An 18,123-nucleotide genomic window follows, 5' to 3' on the forward strand; every position below is an offset into this window, starting at 1 on the left:
CAGTGTGGCCGTCTGTCTCTGAGATGTGTCAGCCAGACCGACAGATGACTGAGGAAAGACATTTGATATTTCTGTCATTTGCAAAAATACAGTATTTTGATCTTGAGGGGGAGGTACAGATATTCAGGATTCAACTTTTAATGTGATTTTCAAAGTTTTGAGGGTTCTCTCTCTTTTTTTTCTTTTTCAAGTTAAAAATGTCCCTGGGAAGACATGAGTTATTAAAAGATGAAAGTGTCTTTCTTTAGTGAAAGGACGGGAAGACATGACAATATCAATGAAGCAGGCATCCTCAGTAGCAGTGGTCTGTTTGGGAAGAGCCTGGTGACATGAAGGGTCCTCAGGTCCCACAGATACATGTCACCCCCCCCCCCCCCCTGACACCAGACTCTGGCTTCAAACTCAGTCCTCAAGCTGAGGATTAAGGGTGTGCATCTCCACACCTGGCTTTATGGGGGGTTGGGGATTGAACCCGGGGCCTCATGCATGTTAGGTGAACGTTCTAATAACTGAGCTACATTTCCAGTATCTTCTTTCTCTCTTCTTAAAAATTGCACACTTATGTATGTATGTATGTATGTATGTATGTATGTATGTATGTATGTGTGTGAGAGGGGGGGGCTCATGCCCATGAATTCATAGGCTACAGAATGTGCAAATCAGAGGACAACTTGTGGGAGTCAGTTCCCTTCCCCCATCACATGAGTCCCAGGAATTGAACTCAGGTGGTCACAAGAACCCTTACCCATTGTGTTTGTGGTATGAATTGAGAGTGGCTCAGTGGTTAAGAGCACTGACTTCTCTTCAGAGGTCCTGAGTTCAATTCCCAGCATCCACATGGTGGCTCACAAACATCTGTAATGAGATTGGATGCCCTCTTCTGGTGTGTCTGAAGACAGAGACAGTGTATTCATATATGTAAAATAAATAATTAAAAAAAAAACTCATATATTTGAATACTTGGTCCACAGCATGGATCAAGATGTGAGCTCTCTGTTCCTCTACTCTAATCCACTGAAACCACAGGCCAAATGAAATGTGTTCTTTTATAAGTTACCCTGGTCGTGGTGTTTCATCACAGCAATAGAAAAGCAATTAAGACTCCCAATGAGATATCTCAGTGTTCTCCAACACCTGTGTGTGTGTGTGTGTGTGTGTGTGTGTATGTGTGTGTGTATGTGTGTATGTGTGTGTATGTGTGTATGTGTGTGTGTATGTATGTGTGTGTATGTATGTGTGTGTATGTGTGTGTATGTATGTGTGTGTGTATGTGTGTGTGTATGTATGTATGTGTGTGTATGTATGTGTGTGTATGTGTGTGTGTATGTGTGTATATGTGTGTGTGTATGTGTGTGTATGTGTGTGTGTATGTGTGTGTGTATGTGTGTGTATGTGTGTATGTGTGTGTATGTGTATGTATGTGTATGTGTGTATGTGTGTGTATGTGTGTGTATGTGTGTATGTGTGTGTATGTGTGTATGTGTGTGTATGTATGTGTGTGTATGTATGTGTGTATGTGTGTGTGTATGTGTGTATATGTGTGTGTATGTGTGTGTGTATGTGTGTGTGTATGTGTGTATATGTGTGTGTGTATGTGTGTGTATGTGTGTGTGTATGTGTGTGTGTATGTGTGTGTATGTGTGTATGTGTGTGTATGTGTATGTATGTGTATGTGTGTATGTGTGTGTATGTGTGTGTATGTGTGTGTATGTGTGTATGTGTGTGTATGTGTGTGTATGTGTGTATGTGTGTGTGTATGTGTGTGTATGTATGTGTATGTGTGTGTATGTGTGTGTATGTGTATGTGTGTGTATGTGTGTGTATGTGTATGTGTGTATGTGTGTATGTGTGTGTGTAGGTGTGTGTGTATGTGTGTATGTGTGTGTATGTGTGTGTATATATGTGTGTGTGTGTGTGTGTGTGTGTGTGTTTTAATGTGGAAGACTTACTTCCACATGATTTGAAATTGAAATGTTCCTGCAGTCTCATGTGTTTGAACGTTTGGTCTCCAGCTGGAGATGCTGACTTTGGATGCTGTAGACCCTTTAGGACATATGGTTTAGTGGACGAACATGGGGCTGTGAGGCAGGCTTTGAAGACTGTAGGTTGGCCCTGTTTCCCATCTAGTTTACTCTGCTTCCAGTCTATTGAGACTTAAGCCAATGTTGTGAAAACCTCTTGGTGCTGCTAGTGCAGCTCTGGGCGTGACTGAAATGTCCTTCATTGGTGGATGTGTTTGAACACTTAGTTCCTAACTGGTGGGGCTGTTTGAGAAGGTTATGGGACCCTTACAAGGTGGAGTCTTGTTGGGGAAGTACGTAACTAGGTGCAGGCTTTGAAGTTCGATAGGCTGGAGCCACTTTGCTCTCGGATTCCTGAGTGTGGATACAATGTGATCAACCAGTTTCCTGTTTCTTTTGTCTTCCTTCCCCGCCTGCGCCACGTCTTCCCCAGTGTGATGGAACCTATCCCTCTAGAACCATAGGCCAAAATGAAACCTTTCTTTCTTAAGGTTTTTTGGTTTTTCAAAGAATACATTTTTTGTTAGTTTGTTTCAAGGCGGTCTCTCTCCATAGCTCTGGATATCCTGGAACTCACTTTATAGACGAGGCTGCCCTCAGATTCACAAAGATCTGCCTGCCTCTGGCTCCTGAGTGCTAGGAATAAAGGTGTGTGCTACCACACCCAGGTCAATTTTTGTAAAAGTAAAGGGGAGAAAAAGATACATGTGTGTCTGCTTTGGCGGGTATGGAGTGTCCTCAGAGATCAGAGATGAAGAATCTCTCTGGTGCTAAAGCTACAGACGGTTGTGAGTCACTGGATGTAGGTCCTGGGAATTGAACTCAGGGCCTCTGGAAGAGAAGCAGGTGCTCTTAACTACTGAGCCATCTCTCTGCCCCTGCTTTTAAGTTGCTTTTTGTCAGACTGTTTTTATCACAGCACCATGATATACTGTAGCTCCTCAAACCAGGAGCCAGAGTGCTTTTGCCTTCCCCTAAGCTGTTCTGTTGAGTATTTTTTCATAGTTTGGGGAAAGCTGCAAATATAACCTACATACTGAAAGCCCAGGCTGCCTTTCCATCCTTCATGTCAAACCTGTTCTAGGGGCCGCATCCTCCGAACACACGGCTTCTATATTGTGTTTTGTAAGATTTCCTTTATTTTTAATTATTGTCTATGTGTGGGTGTGAACACATGTGAGGGCATGTGCCCGTGGCAGTCAAAAGAGGGCATCAGATCTCCTCCATTTGGAGATACAGGTGTTTTTGAGCTGCTCAATATGGATGCTAGGGTCTAAACTCTGGTCCTGTACAAGAGCAATGAGCTAGGGAGACAAAAACAAGAGGACCCCTGGGGATCAATGACAGCAAGTCTAGCCAGATTGGTGAGATACAAGTCAAAAAGAGACCCTGGCTTTAAAAACAAAGTGATTGGCTCTGAGGAAATAATCAAAATTGTCCTCTGGTCTCCACATGGCTGTGCATGTATGTGCATGTGTACCTACCTGCTTACACATGTACACCTCTACACAAAAGCACACACACACACACACACACACACACACACACACACACACACCTTTTTTTGAAAGAGGAGGAGGCAGAGTTATTCTGCCAGACGGACTGTCTGACAGAGTGGCCAGCTGATGGTCACTTGACACTCTGGAGAGCCTACCTAAGAGAGAGAGAAAGAATACTATCTATCACCTCCCACACCCCGTAGCTCCGTCTCTCAGGGTAACTTATTAAATTGGCAGTGTGGCTTCTATTCATCAGTTTCTTTGAACTTGGTTCATGCCAGGTCACCTCTGAGAGAGATGGAACCATTTTGCTGTGCCCAGAAAATCAACATCTGGTACAGAGCCACTGCTCAGTAAATAGCACCTGAATGAACAGAAAATTAGATTTCTAAGCCTGTTGGGGGAGGGTCAGTCCCAGGCAGGCATGAAATCCCAAGAAAATGGTCGCCTTGTTGAAGCCAGGTAGGTGAATGGCTGTTCTGGGCTTTGGTTTATCACAGACAGCATGGAGTTTGAGTGCAAATATCCCAGAAGCATAGGCAGGCGTCCATCCTCACACACTCCTGCTGACTGCTTGTGTAGTACTGCTGGTGAGGCTGTCTGAATATGCCAGACTAGTCTCTCTCTCTCTCTCTCTCTCTCTCTCTCTCTCTCTCTCTCTCTCTCTCTCTCTCTCTCTTGCTCTCTCTCTCTTGCTCTCTATCTCTCTCTCTCCCTCCCTCCCTCAATATATATATATATATATATATATATATATATATGTATATATATATAGTATGTGTGCACATAAGTGTGTGTGTGTGAACACTGGTGCATGTTCACACAAGCCAGAAGAGGACATTAGATAGCCTACTTATCTCACTTTATTCCCTTGAGACAGGATCTCTCACTGAACCTGCAGTGAAACTCACAGCCAGCAAGCCCTGGAAATCCTCCTGCCTCCATTCCCCACATCATTGGTATTACAGGTATGTGTATGACCATATATGACTTTGAATGTGGGGCCTGATATCTGAGCTCCGGTGCTCATGCCTGTGCAGTGAACATTCTTACCCGCCAAGCCATCTCTCCATCCCTCCCTTTTCCAAATAAAAACAACCCCCCAGAAATCAAATAACCCTGTATCCCATCAGAGATGCCAAATTCCTGTGGACTCCAGAACACATGTCCTTGTTTTAGTGATCACAGGCCATAAAATATAAACCCATATGATCAATCTGGATCCTTGAAAGGTTTCATAAATTCATATTTTAAAAAGATTAAACATTTTAACTTAGACCTATTGAGTATCTCTAAGTGTAGACTTGTACATGTAGGGATTCAGGTGCTCACAGAATCCAGAAGATGTATTAGGCCCCCTGGAGCTGGAGTTACAGGGAGTTGTGAGTTGATACACATGGATGCTGGGATCAAAGCTCAAATCCTCCACAATGTGTTCCTAATGGCCGAGCCATTTCTCCAGTTTATATATCCATAAACTGATATTTAAAACAAACCGTACAATCTCCTTGGAAAAATTCTGAGATCTTGGCTCAATGGAGATTTTTTAAAAGTCCCCTTACTGACTTCCAGGCAGAGTTAGGAACTCTGGGAGAGTCTGAGGGGGGAGATTCTCCAGTGAGACAGAAGAGGAGAGAGATTCACAGCCAGCCAGCCACAGATGAAGTGCTGGGGTCTGAAGAAGAGGTAACTAACAAACCACGAGGTGGGACAGAACTAGATAGTCAAGAACTAGATAGGCCAAGCTTTCAAACACACACACACACACACACACACACACACACACACACACACACACACACACACTCAAATGCCCTTAAATTAGAACCAGGACATTGAGGTAGGAGTTCTGACCACACCCCCTTGGTGGAGCTCCTAGCTCCTCCTGTTTTTGAGACCTGTGACCGTTGATTTTCACTGATGATTTAACTGGCTTCAGCATCACTGTGGAAAAACCACCTTTGGGTGTGTCTATAAAAGCATTCCCAGAATGTTAAACAGAGCAGGGATTCCCCACCCTGGACGCGGGTAGCATTGTGCCATAGGGTAGGGTCCTGTAAATAAAAAGGAGAAAGTGGTCTAAGCACCAGCAATGACCTCTCTGCTTCCTGACTGTGCACGCAATGTGACCAGCCGCCTGCTGCCATGCCTTCTGCTACGACGCAGGCCCTTCCTTCTGGGCATGCGCACACGTGCACTCACGTGTAGCGGTCAAAGGGCAACTTGTAGAATCTGATCTCTCCTTCTGTCTGGTCGATCCTTGGGATTAAACACGGGTCACTAGGCTCAACAGCAAGCGCTTTACCTGCGGAGCCCTCTTGCTGGCCCTGAAATCCTTCAAGTCAATTCTTTTTCAGGTATTTTGTTTCAGCAATAAGGAAAGTAACCAATGCAGGGCTCCATCTGTATAGTATGGAAGGAAGTGAGAGCTAACGAGGGTGATGGTCACAGCCGGAGCAGGGCTGGGGCTTAAAGGAAAGGTTTCATCTCGGTGAAGGTTATCTTTGGAAAGACTTGGAAGTGCTCATGAGGGAGTCGAGATACTCTGGAGTGTCTTTCTGTGTTTAAGAGACTAGAGCGTCCTCATCCTCTGTGGCCACCTGGCTCACCTAAGAGAGCCACTTGGCTCTCCTTCACGGTCCAGATGGCTGCCCTGGATCTCTCTGGACCTCCATTCCCATCCCCACCCTCCTGACTGCCACCCTCTCCGAGTAGCCAAGCATCTGCACTGTCATAGCATCCTGATCGCCTCGGTTCCTCCCTGCCCAGTGGTGCCATCCTGCCCGAGGCCTCACTTCTTCTGCCCCAGTCCCTGTTCAGCAGACACAGGCCCTGCTCCGTGCCAGTCTCTTGTGTACCCCTCTTACAAGCCTGGGCCCAGCCCTGCAAGAGCTCTGCCCTGCCTCTTACTCTTTCTACTAAGGTCGTGGTCTGTATGTATCCTACCTCCTAGGTCCTTAGAGTCGGCTTCTATTTTGCCTTTTTCAAAGACCATTTTAAAAATTTTAAGTAAGTAAATAAATAAATTTTATTTTTATTTATTTATTTATTTTTTTGAGACAGGGTTTCAAAACAGCTGTCCTGGAACTGGCTTTGTAGACCAGGCTGGCCTTGAACTTACAGAGATCTGCATGCCTCTGCTCCCCAAGTGCTGAGATTAAAGGTGTGAACCACCATGCCTGGCCTTTTTATTTTATCTTTAACTAATTAATTAATTTCCTTAACTTGTTAATCTGTTATATGTGTGCCATGGCATGTGTGTGGAGAGGTCAGAGGACAACTTGCAGGAGTCATTTCTCACCTTTTGCCATGTTGGTTCAAGGGACCAAACTTGGGTCGTCAGATATGGCAGATAGCAAGCACCTTCACTGACTGCTGGGCCGCCTCACCCACCCTCTATCTTTGTCCTTCGTTTAGACTGTCATCTTTCTTCTCCCTCTCCTCTTGTTTACAGAATTAACGTGCTTACATTATTTTTGAGAACTTTGGGAGGATTTGGAGGTGTCTCTTTCGGGAGCAGGAAAGACAGCTTGCAGGAGGCTTGCCTGCTGGTTTCATAAATGCTCTCTGCAAGGCTACAGAGCCGAGGCGATCCCTGAAAGAGTCATTCTTCAGAGACCTTGGTTGACAAACACTCACTGTGTTTGCAAGCCTCAGGGTCTGTGGACTGGAGGGAGCCAAGCATGGAGCTCACAGGCACAGAGGAAAGAGAGTAACGGAAATCACCTCGGGGTGATTGACAAAGAGCCTTCGTCTCCACCGCCTACTTGATTCTTTAGGAATGAAAACAGAAAATGTCTAGCAGTTTCTCTCCCTCTCTCTGTCTTAAAGACTAAGAAACTAAGGATCAGAGAGGTTAGCGAGGACCCTATCTGCTAGAACAAGGAGACCTTGTTATTCCTCTAGGAATTGGGATTGTGGTCCAGAGCTGTAGGAAGGACAAGGAATTGGTCATTTCCTTAGAACTATAACAAAACACCCGAGACAATTTATAAAGAAAAAAAAAACTGGCTTTATGCTTTTAGGGGGTGGTAAGGGGAGAAACAGGATGTTGTGTAGCTCAGGTTGGCGTTGGACTCTCTATGTAGCCAAGGATTTTGAACTTTGATCCTCCAGTCTCCACTGCCTGAATGCTGGGATTACAAATAAACACACATCAGTTTAGTGAGGTGCCAGGGTCCTCCACCTACTGAGCTATGCTCCCAGCCCTTGGTTGATGGTTTTTGAGGTTCTATAATTGGCTTATCAGATTTGGGTTCCAGTACAAATCAGATGGCCTTGTTGTTTTGGGTACCAGATGAGGCAACACACGGAGATGGTGGGATCTGGTGGCCCCAAGCTGCTCACCTCGCGTGAGCCATGAAGCAGAGAAAATGCACAAAAGTAAGAGGACTCAGGGATCCCACAATCCCCTGATGACCCGAGAGGGTGCCATCTCCGGGACACACACATGGTGGAAGCAAAGACTGGATTCCTACAAGTTGGCCTCCCATGTATAATGTGGTACAGGTAATCACAAGTAATTACACAGAGAGAGAGAAATGTAAAATTGTAACAGGTAGATCAAGGGCGTCCTTAGTGAATTCGAGGCCAGCCTGGGATACAGGAGGCCCTGTCAAATAAGCATGTTAGCTATAAAAAAGATGATCAGCGAATCAGGTCAGCGAGCATCTGTCTCCTGGAAATGGAGCAGGATGATGGGCGCAGCTCTCATCTTGGGCTGGCGTGCTTTATGTCCGATCTCTCTCTTTTGACAACAGACGGTCCATAAAACGACTCAGTTACAGTTTCTTGGAAATAATAAAATAACTTGGAGGGACTCATATGCCAAGAACTCTGAAGATGGATGCCCGGCTATAAAGGCGGACTCACTTCATATTTCATAAGGCTGCGTGCGGTGGTTTGGCTGCCTGGCAGGTGAGCCGGGAAGAGTAGATTATCATTTGAAGGTTTACAGAGCATTTAGAAGCACCCGGTTTATTGGATAGACGGTGTTTGGATTTGAATGGAAGGACTTGTACTCTCCCTTGAAGGGGTCCTTTGGGATGCGATAGTTTTAGGGCAGATTGACTTTAACATGGCAAGCGTCTGCCCCTGAGATATGGGGACGGCATCACATTTGGTCTCTATGGTCAATCTCGTGTGTTGGGCTACTGTTCTGAGGACCTCAGAGACTATCATCTTTGTATTACAAATGGGGAAAATGAGGTTTCAGAGACACTGTAACTTGTTCAATGGCAAAAATAAGGAGAACAAAAGGGTTCAGGGAGTTAGGCTGAGGACAGAGAGAGGGCTGAGAAACCGTGCAACGGAGACGGAGTGCTCTTCAGATCATCGGGCCCTGGAAGACACTGTTTTTACCGCGTTAGACTGAGTCCTGCCTTCTCCTCCTCCCACCTCCAGCTACAAACGGGGTGGGGACTCTGGAGGAAGACCAAGTTATTTACAGACCTTATTTATGGAGGAATAAAATTATACTCTACACACCTAGATGCATGCAGTGTAGATGGATTCATATGATCTGGCTGCAAAGTGAGTGTGTGTATTCTTCTCTTTTGAATCCAGAGAGAGAAACTGGAGAGCCATGTGGGGAGGGGGGGATTGAGTGGGAGAAGGTTTGGCCAGAATGTGTGAATCCTTTGTTCCATAGAGGAGGAGAGGGAGGAGGAAAAGGAGGGGAGAGGGAGGAGGAAGAAGAGGGGGAAGAGGGGAGACACTGCCAGGCCTGGTGGTGAAGGCCTGTCATTGTAGTTCTTCAGTAGACTAAGGTGGGAGATTTGCAAGTCAGAGGCTGCCTGGGCTGCAGACTGACACCAAGGCCAGCCTTGGCAACTTGGTAAGACCCTGTGTCAAAATTAGATAAAGGAGGGTTGGGGGGGGTGGTCTGGAGGCAAAGCACTTACCTGGCATTCATGAGGTTCTAGGTTCAATTCATGAGGTTCTAGGTTCAATCCCTGGTGAGCCCTGGGAGGGCGGGGGGGGGGGGGGAAGGAAGGTGGAGGGAAGAAGGGTGGGAGAGAGGTGAGAGAGGTGGGAGTGGAGGGAGGAATGGAGGAGAAGAAAGAAAAGACGAAGAAGGAAAAGATGGGGCCCGGTGGGGTGGCTAAGTGGGTAAATGTGGAAAGCCGGTACGTGCTGCGAGCAATCGCATGTGTGCCGCCAGTAATCTCTGAGGAGAGCCGTGTGTGCAGCGAGCAATCGCCATTATAAGATGGCGCGGGCCTCCGCTGTGCCTAACTAGTAAACAAGCCTTGTACGCAGGTGCGAGAGTGAATTCACTCCTAGTCACTCCCATTCTCGGGGTGTAATAGTGGGGTGATGGGCAAGCAACGAACCAGGAGCTGTCACGCCATATCAGGTGCTGAAACGTCACGCTGCGGGTTATAAAAGCAGCGCCATTTTCCCGGTTCAGGATCTTCCTGAGAAGCAAGCAATAAAGCTTTTGCCGCAGAAGATTCTGGTTTGTTGCGTCTTTCTTGCCGGTCGAGCAGGACGCAATAGGTAAAGGCACTCACTACTCAAGCCTGGCATCTAAGTTGTCCTCTGACTTCTTAGAGGCTAGCTTTGTGGCACACACACACACACACACACACACACACACACACACACACAGAGGGATGGGAGTAGAGGAAGGATTTTAGGCCAGGCAGGGCTACATAATGAGACCTTGACTAGAAAGGAAGGAAGGAAGGAAGGAAGGAAGGGAGGGAGGGAGGGAGGGAGGGAGGGAGGGAGGGAAGGAAGAAAAAGTAGTGATTAAAAACACAAAAAGAAAAGAGAAATGGAAATGTAAAGATGCCTCTAGATTTGCAAACTGTTAGCACAGCAGTTCCCTGGGCAGAAGAGAGAATCAAATGGTTGTCGCCAGGAGACCTCTTAACCTGGTCCTGTCCCTTCTCTCACCTTCCCTCCCCTTCCTTCCTCTCCCCTTTCCTCTCCTCTCCCTTCATTTCTTTCTCTCTTTCTCTTTCTTGGAAGTGAGTTTTGCTACATACTCCTGACTCGCCTGGTACTCATTATGTAACCCAAGCTGACTTTGAACTCACAATGATCCTCCTGTCTCAGCCTCCTAAGTACGTATGTCTTCATTAGTGTCTGCTGAGATCATTAAAGCAGACAGTAATGATGAAGGTTGGGGGTCTTAGGCAGGGTATTTCAGAGCACAGTTTAGGCACATCCCACGGGCTGAGCACCCTGGCAGTGGGGGCTGCAGGAGGAATGGAGGCTCACACAGGCTCTGAGGAGCCCTCCCATCAGACCCTCCTACCATCCCATCACCCCATGGCCTTAAGATTCAGTGGCTAGCCGGGGTCACGTTCAACCCAGAAGATGCCAGGTTTGGAGCCTTCTGAGACACTGGAAACTTGCAGGCCTGGTGCGTCTGATTTTCTCCACTGCGGGAAGAACAGGCAGTTTTATTTAACATTCATTCGTCTTCACTGCGAGCTAACTGATGGGTGATACACGGGCCTCTAGATTGATTTTGAAGGGCCCTTCTCTGAGAACTCCAATAAAGTCCTAAATGGATCATGCCTGTTTGGGGAAAGATAATTTCAGAAGGGGACCTGGAGTTTGTCAGAAGAAATTCCAGCTGGGTGAGCATTTAAAGATGGGATAAAGTCAGCGTTTGAAGACAATGAATTAAATGGCTGGCTGTGCCACCGGTAATAATGACGGATAGTGAGAGATGGGCAAGCTGCTGTAACTCATGGAGTGTGGGGAGGAGACTGGAGAATTTATGGCCTTGTCGTACCTGAGGAAATCATCTCAAACGTGGGCTCTGGCTTTTGAAGAGGAACCGTCTCAAGACAATGCTTTTCGGGAGACTTTGCTTCCTGAAAAGAGCACCTAGGTTTCTGCAAGACAAAGATGGCTGTTGACGGACGAGCTGAATTCTTTTCCATCCCACTCTCTGAAAGAGCCTGTGTGTGCTCTGTGTGTGTGACACACACACACACACACGTACACACACACACACACAGGTACACACACACAGGTACACACACTCAGGTACACACACACACACACACACAGGCACACACACACACAGGTACACACACACACACAGGTACACACACACAGGTACACACACACAGGTACACACACACACACACACACACACACACACACACACACCCACGAGCACACATGCAGAGGCCAGAGTAAGACATTGAGCGCCTCCTTCTGTAGCTCCCTGACATTTCCTTGACACAGGACCTCTCACTGATGAAGCCGACACTGGGTGGATTGGTTTGCCAGTGATCCCCTGGGATATGCTGTCCCTGCCCCTCAATATTGTGGTGACAAGTCTTTGGAGCCGTGCCTAGCTTTTAGGTAGGTGCTGGGGATTTGAGCTCACCTTCTCATGTTTGCACAGCAAGCCCTGTTACCACTGAGTCATCCCCCTAGCCCAGACCCTGCAAACTCTTCACAGTCAGAATGAGGGGTGACCCATTGTCCAATCCTCTCATAAGGTGACTCTCCCATAGTCTCTTCTCAAGCAGGAGGAGAACTCATGGCATGTGAGCTTGATGCCTATGGCAAGGGAAAGAGGTGCTAATGGCTAAAAGACAATAGCTACATCTGGCCAGAAATCATCTCCCGTGCACTGTGAGCCTGCTATTTTTGTTAGGGTACAGGGGTTGCCTCTTCAATAGCTATTCAGGGTAAACCTCAGGAAGATATGAATCAGAAATAGAGCAAGCTTCAGGCCTATGGATCCATGCTGGCCTTTAATCATTTATTCATCGTCTTCCGGGAAGCGGCTGTGTGGGCTGCATGAGAAGGTGCCAGCAGGTACATCTTGCAACACTTCCCTTCCCCCTGGACCTTTCCTGTCCACCTGCAAAGGATCTGTGAGCATCTTCTGCTTTAAACACCCAACCTTGACTTCCCTTCTTGTCCCAGCCTGGCCCCTTTGGTGGGGTTTCCTTCTCAGCAACGTCTGAATGGGTTGCCCAATCCAGGTACTTCTGGTCACCTCAATCGGTGCTCGGTGACATCCAGCACACCCCACCATCGCCTCTGTCCTGAAAAAGGCACCTTTACTTCCTAAGTCTCTGTGGCACCCCCCCCCCCGCCACCTTGATTAATGATTCGTATCCAGTTCTTTATTTATAAAGGGTGTCTGATTCTGGCACCAAGAGAGCAATGTTGAAGTAAAAAAAAAAAAGCCTAGTGCCAGTCTGGGGTGTAGCTCAATTGGTAGAGTGCTTACCTAGCATGCACAACCCCCTGGGTTCAAGCCCCAACACCAAATAAACCAGCAGTCACAGAGTACCTGTAATCTCAGCACTCAGAAGGTGGAAGCGGGAGGACCTGGAGTTCAAGGCCATCCTCAACTACGTAGTGAGAGACTAACCTGGATCACACCATACTCTGTCTCGTTTTTTTTTAAGGTTTAATATTAGTCACAGTTGCCCTGGAAACAAGATGCAGGGCACCCCAGGCACAACCACCCTGGGAAGCGCCAGACTGGGATCAGGAGGCAACTGGGGGGAGGGAGAAGCAGAGAACCAGCCTGGTTTTGTGGGCCGTGCGTGTGGTATGGAGATCACCAAAATGAGTCTTGCAAATGAGAAAGTGTTTATTCAAGAGACAGCAGAAAGTGAGGAGGCTGGAGACCCGAATCTCAAGGCTGCTCTGTGGAGGATGGCGTGTAGGGATAGTCATGGGAAAGGGATACAGCAGGGTGTTTAGATGTTAAGTAAGGAGCAGGTACGGCAGATGAAGGGCTAAGTGCATCTGCCTGTTATTCTGCTGGCCCAAATGGAAGAGGTGGGCTCTGTGCTCTCCCCCAAGCACCTGAAAGTGGAGCTGGAAAGACTGCCCAATGGCTAAGGGTACTTGCTTCTCTCGTGGAGGACCTGAGTTTGGTTCCCAGCATCTATGCCAGGCAGCACACAGCTGCCCATAATTTCTCTGTCTCTGTCTGGCTGTCTTTATCTCTGTGTCTCTGTGTCTCTGTCTCTGTCTCTGTCTCTGTCTCTCTCTCTCTCTCTCTCTCTCTCTCACACACACACACACACACACACACACACACACACACACACACACACAATTGAAAACAATTTTAAAAGCTTTAAGTTAGCAACGATGACATCTATAGGGTGCCCTGAACTAAGGGCAGTGGTTTATTTAATATTCCTCTCTATTTCAAAGCCTTTACAGAATATTTTTCTATTGCGAATGTGGGGCAGGGTGGGGCTGACAGCTTTGACTGGCCAGTTTGTGTAATGCTGGTGGGCTGTGGCATACAGAGTTGATTTCTGGGTATCTGGTACATGGCCTTGGGGAGCCTTAGGGCACAGAAACTAGTGTCCCGGTATGACAGGCTGATCAAGAAGGTGGCTGGTAATTTATGTATCATAAAAACAAACATTCTGGGGTTGGAGAGATGACTCAGTCAGTCAAGTGCTTACCTCAGAAGCACAAAGAGCCGACTTTGATCTCTAGAACTCATGTGAAAAAGAAAAGCTGGTTCAAAGGAGGGAGTCCATGCCTTACTGCAAACCTTGTCACAAGTTTCTGTGAATTTATGAGTGCAATGGCCTGGTCATGTTCTTGAGATGGCATTTCACTGTGCATGTGCACACAGATGCACACAGACACACATGCATGTATGCACACATGCACACACACAAACACACAGACAAACATGCACATATGCACACACATAAACACACAGACAAACATGCACATATGCACACACACAAACACACAGACACACTCATACACATGCGTGCACGCACACAAATGCATGCATGCATGCACACATAGAGACACAGATGCATGCACACACATGCACATGTGCAGACACAGACATACATGGAGAGACAGACACAAATGCATGCACATATACACATATGCACACATGCATGAAGATACAGATGCATGTACACATGTACACACAGAGATACATAAACAAATTCATGCACACATACATGCACTCATGCACACACACACACAGACATGCATGCAGACACAGATGCACTCACACACACACACATAAACATCCCATTTTCTTTCATTGTCATTGCTCAACATAATTCTGTGAGCAGAGGTGTGGTCCTTTCTCCTCATCCAGCCGACTCTGCCTTTGTCATCAGCATGGTGTCTTCTAACTCAAGGCAGTCTGGACATTGCTTGCTTGGACATAATGTCATATCTCATAAAGCTGCTTCTTGTCCCCCAACTTTGTTGCCATTTCTAAGCACCAGGTTGTCACGCACGTTTCTGACCGCTGCCTGTGATCTCCCCTCTACAATTCTTTCCTCTGGTTCCATCATGCTAGAGCAGCTCACAGAATCTCAGGGAAGCACTCTGCTTGCTTGCCATGAAGGGTGTTATGGAGGACACCGGTGTACTGACAGATGCAGGCTGTATAGGGTGAGGTCCGGCACGTTTTAGGAAAGGAGCTTCCGTTTTTTGTGGGGTTGGAGGCACTTCCTCCCGTCCGGCAGATGGACGCACTCCAGCACCTGGAAGTTCTCCAAAGCCTACAGTTTGGGAATTGGCACTCTATTGACTGAGCCACCTCCTCTGCTTGGATCTTCAGCCCCTCTTGCTTTTCAGCACGTGGTCTCATTAGAACAGTGGTTCTCAACCTACTTAATGCTGTGACCCTTCAATGCTGTTCCTCATGTAGTGGCGACCTCCAACCATAAAATTATTGTTTTGCTACTTTCTAACTGTAACTTTGCTACTGTTATGACTCGTGGTGTGAATATCTGATACACAGGATATCTGATATGATATCTCACAGGTTGAGAACCACAAGACATCTCCTAAGCCCTGGAAGCTTTAAGAGATCAGGATAGGTGTGTCAGGGTCTCATGTCAGATGCTCTTCCTCATTCATTGCTCAAGAAATAAATAACCAAAAACCATTTATAAATCCCGCGTCAGGGTCAGTGACTGTCAGCTGCTTTTCTTGTGGCTGTAACAAAATACCTGGCAAAAGTAACTTAAGAAAAAAAAAACGATTTTAAAAATAAAACATCTCACAGTTGGAGAGTCTGTTAGGATAGCAAAGGCATGGCAGAAGGATCTGGAGGCAGCAACATCTGGAGGCAGCTGATCACGTTTCGCCCAGTCAGGAAGCAGAGAGAGATGGACGCTGGTGCTTGGCTCATTTATTTGCATGCAGTCCAGGGCCTCAGTACCCACAATGGCATTGCCCTCAGTTAGAATGGGTTTTCCCAACCCCAACCTAATTAGATCCCCTTCATGGACATGCCCAAGGGCCCCTTTCTTAGGTGGTTCTAGTCGACTATATTAACTGCCCCAGATTACATTGTGCCAGTTTGTAAGATGATGTAATGAATCTGTGATCACAAAAGCTGGGGGGGGGGGCATGAGAGTGTAAACTAATCTGGTTGTTACTTTGGTCCTGTGATGAGCAGATGCCCAGGGGAAAAAGTCAGAATCTCAGAGCTTATGTGTCTCTTCTGTGGTCTTCTCTGCCTCTCTAGGTTTTGGGTCGTTACCCATCTGGGCCTTCTCACTAGATCTTTCTAGCAGAAGATCTCCTGGTGCATAGATTTAAATGTTCTCTCTCTACACCCAGCAACCACCACCAGCAGCAAGCAGCAGCAGCAGCAGCAGCAGCATTCCTCTCAGGCTGTGGTATTTTTATACCCTCTCAAGAGTCCCCAGAATTTCAAACATCACTAACTTGCAGAAACTATCTGCAGCTGGTGAAATGACACCCCTGCTAGAGCATGAGGCAAATTAGTCAGCTGCTGTGGACAGTTTAAAGCAGCCACACACCCCACACCTAGGATTAAAACAAAAACATATTTCTATAACATTTCTCTCTCTTTTTTTTTTTAAAAGAAACTAAAATTCTCACTACACTTCAGTTTACTCATTTCTACTTTGTGCACGCATTAAGATCTCTTGGGGGATGGAGAGATGGCTCCATTGTTAAAAGCATTTACTGTTGTTGCAGAGGACTTGAGTTCACATACCAGCACCCATGTCAGTAGGCTCACACAACTGACTCTGTTTAACACACGCACACGCACACACACAGTGGTGGGTGAGTGCTCTAGTGTTTTTTTTTTTTAAAAAGGACACCCATCCTATAAGTTCAGAGCCCCACCAATATGACCTCTTTTAACTTTAATCACATCCCAAAGGCCTTTCTTAACATGTAGTCACACTGCAGGCTTTAACATAAAAATTGAGTCTTACTTCTCCATCTTCCCAACATGTTCCATGGGGGTACCTCCCAGGAAAAGACCCTTGTTCTTTGAGCCCTTATCTCTAGTCTTCTCTACTAGACTAGTAGAGCTGCTGTACTAGTAGCAATACTAGAAGTACTGCTGAACAGTTGTGTAGCTGCTTCCTCTGAATTGAGACAGCCTGTTAAAGCCCAGGAGGTAAACACAACTCACAGATCTCAGGAAGTCCCTGAAACTTAAGAAATTCACAAAGTTCTTCCCTAATCATATCAGCAGTGGCAACATCTGGGGGAAAGGAGACTTTTTCTGGAGGTTGTGCAAGGAGCTCTGGGGATGTGGCCTTCACGAGCCATCTCCTCTGCTGTGGTGGAATTCTTGGTGGTGCACCTGTCTTTAAGTCCTCCATAGTCCTGAAAGTAATTCATTACCTGTTGTCCTAGTTAGCTTTCACTGTTAACTTGACACATCTTATAAGTTCCCTGAGAAAGGAGTTTCAATGGAGGCATTGCCTAGGTCAGATGGGCCTGTGGGCATAACTGTGGGCAATGTTCTAATTGTTGATTGATGTAGGTGACTCCAGCCTATTTGGGCAGCACCATTCCCTTGGCAGGTGGTCCTGGACTGTAAGAAAGTTAGCTTAGCATGAACCTGTGAGTGAGCCAACAAACGGTGTCCCTCCATGATTTCCGCTGTGTTTCCTTGGCTATGAGTGAGTTCCTTGGTCAGAGACAGTGCTGTGCTGTCTCCAGGTTCCTGTGTCATCAAACCCAGATGACAGTCACCTTCCCATGGCTTTTGCTCTGTGTATGCACACATACTGTGACATGGAAGCTCAAGCCAAATAACCCTTTCTCCCCTAAGTTGCTTTGGCTGTGGTGTTTTGTCACAGCATCAAAACAAAACTCACAGATGACCTCATCTGTGCTTCTGTAAGTAAACCCCAGTAAATATACTAGCTCACTACACAATAGTACAATAAATGTACTAGCTCACTACACAATAGTACAATAAATATACTAGCTCACTACACAATAGTACAATAAATGTTCTAGCTCACTACACAATAGAACAATAAATGTACTAGCTCACTATACAATAGTACAATAAATGTACTAGCTCACTATACAATAGTACAATAAATGTACTAGCTCACTATACAATAGTACAATAAATGTACTAGCTCACTACACAATAGTACTAGCTCACTATACAATAGAACAGTAAATGTACTAGCTCACTATACAATAGTACTAGCTCACTACACAATAGTACAACAAATGTACTAGCTCACTAGGCTAGGCTTGGGTAGACGCTATCTTAGGCACTCTCTCTGAGGTAGATATTTCTTCACATCTCCCCCAGAAGTCACATGATGTGCCCTCTAGGCTGCCAGCAAGGGATGGCATTGTATATGTCC

At 46.4% G+C, this 18,123-nt stretch overlaps 1 long non-coding RNA gene across 1 annotated transcript; it reads right to left on the bottom strand.

Annotated features, from left to right (window-relative positions):
* Positions 1-9,941: 9,941 nt before the first annotated feature.
* On the bottom strand, positions 9,942-14,170 carry Gm33552. The gene is made up of 3 exons (XR_377195.2): positions 13,942-14,170; positions 11,274-11,376; positions 9,942-10,191 (listed from the first exon to the last, which is right to left on the bottom strand). It is a non-coding gene; the product is annotated as a predicted gene, 33552 (long non-coding RNA).
* Between the last annotated feature and the right edge of the window lie 3,953 nt (positions 14,171-18,123).

This window comes from Mus musculus, chromosome 5 (genome assembly GCF_000001635.26).
Source record: "Mus musculus strain C57BL/6J chromosome 5, GRCm38.p6 C57BL/6J".
Taxonomy (NCBI): Eukaryota; Metazoa; Chordata; class Mammalia; order Rodentia; family Muridae; genus Mus; species Mus musculus.